The sequence below is a fragment of the Ipomoea nil genome, unplaced genomic scaffold, assembly GCF_001879475.1.
Source record: "Ipomoea nil cultivar Tokyo-kokei standard unplaced genomic scaffold, Asagao_1.1 scaffold1407, whole genome shotgun sequence".
NCBI classification, from domain to species: Eukaryota; Viridiplantae; Streptophyta; class Magnoliopsida; order Solanales; family Convolvulaceae; genus Ipomoea; species Ipomoea nil.
Genome location: NW_017617835.1, coordinates 381,275 through 389,044, shown reverse-complemented (window position 1 = coordinate 389,044; position 7,770 = coordinate 381,275).

The window sequence follows — 7,770 nt, the reverse complement described above, 5'->3', positions numbered from 1 at the left end:
CATTCGAAAAAAAAAAAAAAAAAAAAAAGCTACAGCATATGCCTAGACTTTGATCACTACTATTGGATTTGATTTGATCGAAACCATTAGTTCATAATTCAATTCATCCTAATAGAACCTACCCAAAAAAAAAAAAAAAGTTTGAACAGACAATTTAAACTGGAACCCAATCAAAACCTTCTTAAAAGATTTCATTTATAGTTTATCATTTTTCAGGCTTGTGAATAGACCATTTGAAATTGAAATTGAACCGCGATCATATATTAGTAATTTGCGTTAACCCTTGACCACAAGCTAAGATGAAGAGAAGACAAATAGCAGCACTGTGGGAGCAACCTCTCAAAGTGAGGGGGCTCCTTGTGCGCAGTAAGCAAATGTATGTCTAGCCTATGTGGTTCATGTTCAGTTGAGTTATTATGATTTACATCCTTCTAGATGCTCTGTCGAACCGGAGTGTGGGGCCTTGAGGTTGGAGTTCAATCTTCTGGAAAGAAGAAGACAAATAGCAATTGGCCTCACCCTCAACATCATTAGGAGAGAGTTGAAAATTTGCGTGGTGGTCCGTGAAGATATAGTCAAGTCAATGGCCAAACCAAAATTAAAGTTTTAGAAATTAATAGACACGACTCCACTTTTTGCTGCCTTTTCTTCCCTTTCTTTCTTGTCCAATATCCAGGGCCCCCAACTTGCAACTGCCCTTCCCTCTCTTATTTCTTCAACTAATGCAATACTTACTATGTTCATTAAATCATTAGAGGTGACATACTTTTAATTCAAGAAATTTTTAATTTATTAGTTAATTCTTGATTTTGTTCTTGAGTATATATGTTGATATTTTTCAGTTTAATTATTGGCTAATAATTAATTTGACTTAATTTTGTATCGAGTTTAATTAGTAGTTATGTTTTTATTTTGAAAACTTTAAAGAGTTAAAAAAATAAATAAATTATTATCTTGCTAACAACATAACTGTCAAAGTTAATATGTACGTAGCTACTACATACACTTGTTTTACTATAAGGTACACCGCTCACAACACGCAAATTTTCATTAAATTGTTTAAAAGCATCGAAAGAAATTAAGTTCAATAGAGTAAATAATGGTAATGAAAAAAAAGCTATGGAAAATAATAATTTATCATTAAATTTTAAAATTTCACAAAGATGAAATAGAATTATAGAAAGATGGGGTATGTACAGTTACTAAAGTTGAGTGTAAAATTAAGTCAAATTATTAGTTACAAACTACTTATTAAAGAATGTAACTGTCAATATAGTGTAATTCTAAATTGAAAATTAATTCATTTCTATACCAAAAGTAATTATGGATGAACTCTTTGAATTTTTATTGTTTCAAAATAAGAATTTCATTATTTTTCGTATCATGTATCAATATTATTAATTTTTTAAATTATATAAAACTCAATAAATGTAAAGTTTTAATGAGAATACGAAATGTGTTAATGTAATTAGATGTTGATGTAATATTTACATTGTGCTTTCATTTGTATATATTCATAAATTCTTTTCAATTTTGTCCTCTATTTTTTTCTCTTTTCTTTTTCCTTCTATGTTGTTAATGCCATTAAATATAATAGCTTGTACATTGTGTCTACTTTTTTCAAAAATTTACAAATTTCTTTCAAGTTTACATTTCTTCTTTATCTATAATGTAATGATTATTTTTATTACCTTTTTGTTTTCTCTCTTTATATTTTTACCACTTCTTTCTCTCTAATGGTACCCGGGTTGGACTTCCATTTGGAAAGTTGTGAGTTCGAGCCACAGTGGAGACGTTATTGGTTCTTTGTGTTTCAATAGGTTGAGAAAGTATATGAACAGATACTACATTGTAATAGAGCTAGTGGCCTTAAAAAAAAGTCATTGAATTATTTGAGGGATAGCAATTAAGTCACCTAACTCGAATAAGTTTTAAATTTATCCATGAACCGGGAAAAAAAAAGAGCAATTAGCAGGTTAACAAAATGTTTGCGCCGATTGGGATGCTGTGTATATATTTTTTTTATATATTTTATAATAATAATAATAATTATTATTGTCCTACTAAGAATTTGACCATCTTTCTGGATGTCATGTTTTCATGATTTTATTTCTAGGTGTGTCGGTTACTGTATTTAAAAATAATTTTTAAAATTTTATTTTAATAATTTCAAATAAAATAATTATTTTGAAATTAAAAAAAAAAAAAAAAAAGCCCTGGGCGAAGACGCCCCTTCGTCTCCATGGTTGACCCTCCATCTTCGTGGCTGGCCGGAGATGAAGGGGCCCCCTTTCGTTTCCATGGCCAGCCGGGGCCGAAGTGATGGGGATCGCATCGTCTCCGGCCAGCCATGGAAACGGTCCCGTTCGTCTCCATGGCGACCGAAGACGAATGGCCCCCCTTCGTCTCCATGATTGACTGGCTGGCCGAAGATGAAGGGTGCCATTCGTCTCCGGCCAGCCATGGAACTATTGAAGCAGGTTTTTGTTTTTTGTTTTTTGTTTTGTTTTGTTTTGTTTTTTTTTTTAAATTTCAAAATAATTATTTTATTTGAAATTTTTAAAATAAAATTAGACAAATTATTTTTAAATACAGTAACATACACATCAGGAAATAAAATCACGAAAACATGGCATCAAGGAAAATGGTCAAATGCTTAGTAGGATAATAATAATAATAATAATAAAATATAAAATAAAATATACACATGACATCTTTATCACATACTTGTTGTTAATCTGCTAAAAATGTTAATTGCTTTTTTTTTTTTTTTTTTTTTTTTTTTTTTTTTTTTTTCAGATCCATCGATGTATTTGGAGCTTATTCGAGTTCGGTGACTTAATTGCTATCTACTAAATAGTTGAATGCCGTATTTGTACCTTTTCCATATAATAAAAGCTAATTTTGTTAAATCTTAACGTGAATAAAAATGTATTCGTGATATAAATTATATTGAGAATTTATATTTCATATTTTTTTTATTGTACATCTTACAATTAATTTTCAATTCTACCCTTTTTCTATTAACTTTTTCCATTACTTCTCACATCTAAAATAAAGTTAAGGGAAGGCTGCCAATACTTTAGATCTTCGCATACATATCAATTAAGCATAAGTTGGTAGCTAGGTTATTTTTAATAACAATTTAATATATCTTTTTATTTCAATAGCTTCCGATGGAAAATATGATTCTCTATAAACATATTATTATGGATTTGTGGGTGATGGATACATGGGATTGGATCTAATTAGTGATTGGATTTTGGGTTAGGTTAGACTTTGGATTGGTTGGCTCAAAATGTTTAAGGAAGTGATTAAGTTCAATCGTTATACCTAGAGCTGTCAAAACGGGCCTAGCCCACCGGGCCGGCCCGCCCCGCCACTACTTAAGTAGGGGGCGGGTTTTGAAAATATAAGACCGTTTAGGAGCGGACTTTTTTGGCCCGCCCCGCTTAAGCCCGCGGTCCTGACGGGGCGGGCCTGGCGGGCCGCGGGCTGCCCGCCAATTTTTTTTTTTTTTTTTATATAAAATATTTTCTAGATTTAATCTCTAATTAATTTCATTATCTCATATTCTCATTACAGCAGCGCAACTATCTTTTGCTTCGTTTCTTCTGCAATGCTTCTATGCATCTATGTATTTGCCATAATGCCATGTGTGCTTTCTGTATATATCATTTTGTTATTTCTTGTTTAACAATAGGTCAATAGGTAACAAATTAACAATTTCATTTTTGTTTAAGCAGTGCGAGACTGCCAATGTATTTTTTTGAGTGTAAATGTAATTTGTAAATATGTAATCTGCTCACTTGCTCAATGTGTTCATCAGTCATCAGTCATCACTCATTAGTATGAACTTTGAACTAATATTTAATATTTGATTACTATGTTTTATGTGAGTTATGACTTATGTATCAATTTATTTTAATTAGTTTGATGAACATGTTTTATGTGAGTTATGACTTATTTTAATTAGTTTGATGAATTTTGGACATTTTTTTGATGAACATTTTAATTGGGCGGGGGCCCGCCTAGCCCGCGGGTTTTTGGCGGGGCGGTCCGGGCCTGCCAAATCCAAGCCCGTTTAGGAGCGGGCCTTTTTAGCCCGCCCCCTTAGGCCCGCGGCCTGCCGGGTTTTGGCCCGCCCCGCCCCGCCAGCCCGTATTGACAGCACTAGTTATACCCTACACCACGGCGCGCGTAGCACTGTGCGCCGCGTGCCTCCCAAAACGACGTCGTTTTGGGAGGCGCGGTAGGAAGTTGCTGTGATTATGTATATTTGTTCACACAATTATGTATATTTGTTCATACAGTTATGTACATTCTTTTTATACAATTATGTACATTCGAATCAGAAAATTTGTGTGTATTATGTTAAGAGTTGATGTGTATTATGTTAAAAATTTATGTTTATTATGTATTATGTTAGATTATGTGTATTATCTTTTAAAAAGAGTATGTATATTTTGTTATATAATTATGTACATTCATGTATACAATTATGTGTATTCTAGTATAACATTATGTACATTTTTGAACTGGTTTTCTTTTAAAGAAAAATTAACTGCCATACACTGGGGCGGGAAATTTCAAAAAAAAAAAAAAAAATTTAAACGACGTCGTTTTGTATCTGGACGAACAGTGCAACGTGCGCCGTGGTGTAGGATATAAATTGCCGATTAAGTTGGTCCCCGGTGTTTTCAAAAAAAAAAAAAAAAAGTTGGGCCCAAGTTGTTTGAATTATTCGGCTGCTTAATTAGTGGAGTTTGGTGTTGGCTCGTGCTGTTGGGCCTTTTCTTGGAGATTGGGAAGTAGATAATATGGGATCCTTTTTATTTAAAAAAATGCGTGAAATAAATTTCACTTAGTCGGTTATTCAGGCAAATTATCAGTGGTTATATCGTGGCCCATGGTCCAAAAACAGCGATGTTCTTTTAAGTGAAATAAAACTGCTATTGTTATATCTTAATGAAATTTGTATTTGTGGTGTGTTAATTATAAAATAAAACTAAAGTGTATATAAAATGAAACTGTCTCATATATTATTTTTAAATTATCAGATAAAATTGTAATCAAATTGAAATGAAACTGTAGTTGTGTTGAAATGAAACTGTAGTATATATAAAATGAAACTGAATAATAGTTTCACATATTTGAGTGCATATTGTCCAATTAAATTGTAGATATATATCGAAATGATACTGTAGTTGTGTTGTAATGAAACTGCAGTGTATATAAAATGAAACTGAATATGTTATACAAACAGAGCTACTTTATGCTGAACGGTGCGGAACAGGTGCCGTTTCTTTTCATTAAAAGAAACTACACCGTTTTGGACCATGGTCCACGATTTAATTTGCCGCAAATTATATCGTGGAATTGTGGACCCTGGTCCAATACACAGACTTTGACTTCATAATGTATATAATTTATGTTCATAATGCACAGAATTCATGTTCATAATACCATGGTTGCAGTAGGCGCTAGGCGCTAGTCGGGCGCCCGGGCAGCGCCTAGCGCCTAGGCGGAATTTAGGCGGCGCTAGACGGGCACCAAAAAAATTTTAAAAAATAGTGACAGACTTGTAGTTTGACAATTTTAATGAGAATGTTTTCAACATTCAATCAAATAGCACATCCAAATAAATGAAATAACGATAATTTATAAGTCATAACATCATAATAATATTAAAATCAATAATTAATGAAAGACAACATGAGACGAAATCGATCGACTCGGCTGAGTTGGCCGAGTTGACCGACTCGGCCGAGTTGGCCGATTTTGACTGAATTTGACCGAGTTGGCCGCCTAGGCGGTCGGCCGAGTAATGGCCGACTATAATCAAAAGCGGCACGGCATGGCGCCGCCTAGTGCCGAGGAGGTCGAGTTTTACAACACTGCATAATACACACACACACACACGATATAATGAACATGAATTCTGTGTATTATGTTAAATGTTTATGTCCTTATTAGTAGCTATATAATACACAGAATTCATGTTCATAATACACAGGATTCATGTTCATAATGTACATAATTCATGTTCTTTATATCGTGTTTATGTGTATGTGTATTATGAACATGAATCCTGTATGTATTATATGAACATAAATTCTGTGTATTGGACCAAGGTTCACAATGTACTGTGAATCCTAGTCCGCAATATAACGATTGGGTTATTCATGTGTTCTCAATTCGAATTTGATTTACTCTAATTAAAAATTAATGGTCTAAATTACCAAAATTTTTAAAAAGGGGCTAAGTGTGGTTAGGTGGAGGTTTGGAAGGCCAAATTTAACATCTTGCCACTTTTGAACACTACGAAATTATTAAAATATATAAGAGGATATATGATTTACAAAAATATAAAAAGATATAATTTACACATTCTTCATATAGTTATAATTTTTGACGTAGGCGGAAAAGTTTCGCCTGGGCAAGTGCTCACCAAATAAATTTGTACAAGAAATCCTACCACACATACAACCATCTCTAATATAAATTTACTATCAGTGTCTTATCATGGGCCTCAAGTTAATTTGGCGATTGTTTATAAGCAAATTTTACTCTGGACCATGGTCTATGTAGCAACGTGGATCATAAAGTATGTATCATTCTAATTACACTAAAGTTTCATTTGACAATATTGTTATATTTTTTTAGTTTCAAATTTCACACACTCTAGTTTTATTATAGCAATACTAAAGCATCATTTTAATTCGGAGAAAATATTTGATGCACCGGCGTTGTATAGGTGCTATACAACGGCGGTGAACCAAAATGCGCCACCTCATTAAATTGCAAAGTTAACTTTTACTGAACCCTTTTAAGCAAATTATAATAATCTTAATATAGTATAATTATAATAATATAGTTCCTAATTTGAAAAATAATAATAATAATAATAATAATAATAATAATAATAATAAATCGGTTATATTTAACCGTCCGAAAACCGTCAATTTCGATTATGAATGTTGGTAAGTCGGTTATGAACATTCGGTTAAAATTTCGGCAATTAACCGAAATCGATCGATGCTCACCCATATTACCATGTCAACTGTTTGACTAACTTGGGTTGGGTTGCCTTTATGAGGGTGTTTGACAAATAGTTGATAGCTGCTAGTTGATTCAACCCTCGACTCTCGCACTCTAATTTATTTTCCTAAACCCTATGACCTCTTCTTCGTTCATCCCTCTCAATTTGTGTATCTTGATGCATAAGAGTAGGGCTAAGGTCTTCTCTCCAACAATCATCTCATGCACTATTGTTATAGTAACTGTTACCACCATAATTCTCATCCATGTCATCAAGATGAACATGGGGAGTATTATCATAATGTGGAGAAGGAACATATACTTCATGACCTTCCTATTGCAAAGGTCCTTGTGTGGGATAAGTTATTGGAGCAAACTTAAGTGCTCCATGGACATAAAATCAATAAATTCGATCAATCTTATATTCTAATTCAAGATCAAACCCTTCTTTTTGAAATGTCTCAAATTAATTAATAATTTCAATTTTAGATGCTAATTGCTTTCCTCTCGCTACTTTCGCAAGGTTTCTCTAGGGTTTTGCTGAGTTTTTGAGGTTTTGTTAATCAAGAATCACCGTGATCCGCTAGGCATGGCGGATGGAATTTCAATTCAGTGTGCCAATCTAACGCTAGCAGATGTGGAGGATGACGATGTGGCCATGCAATTGCCCAATGTGCCAGAGATACAACCTGATTCGGAGGAGGGGTATTATGTCATGGGAAGATTAGT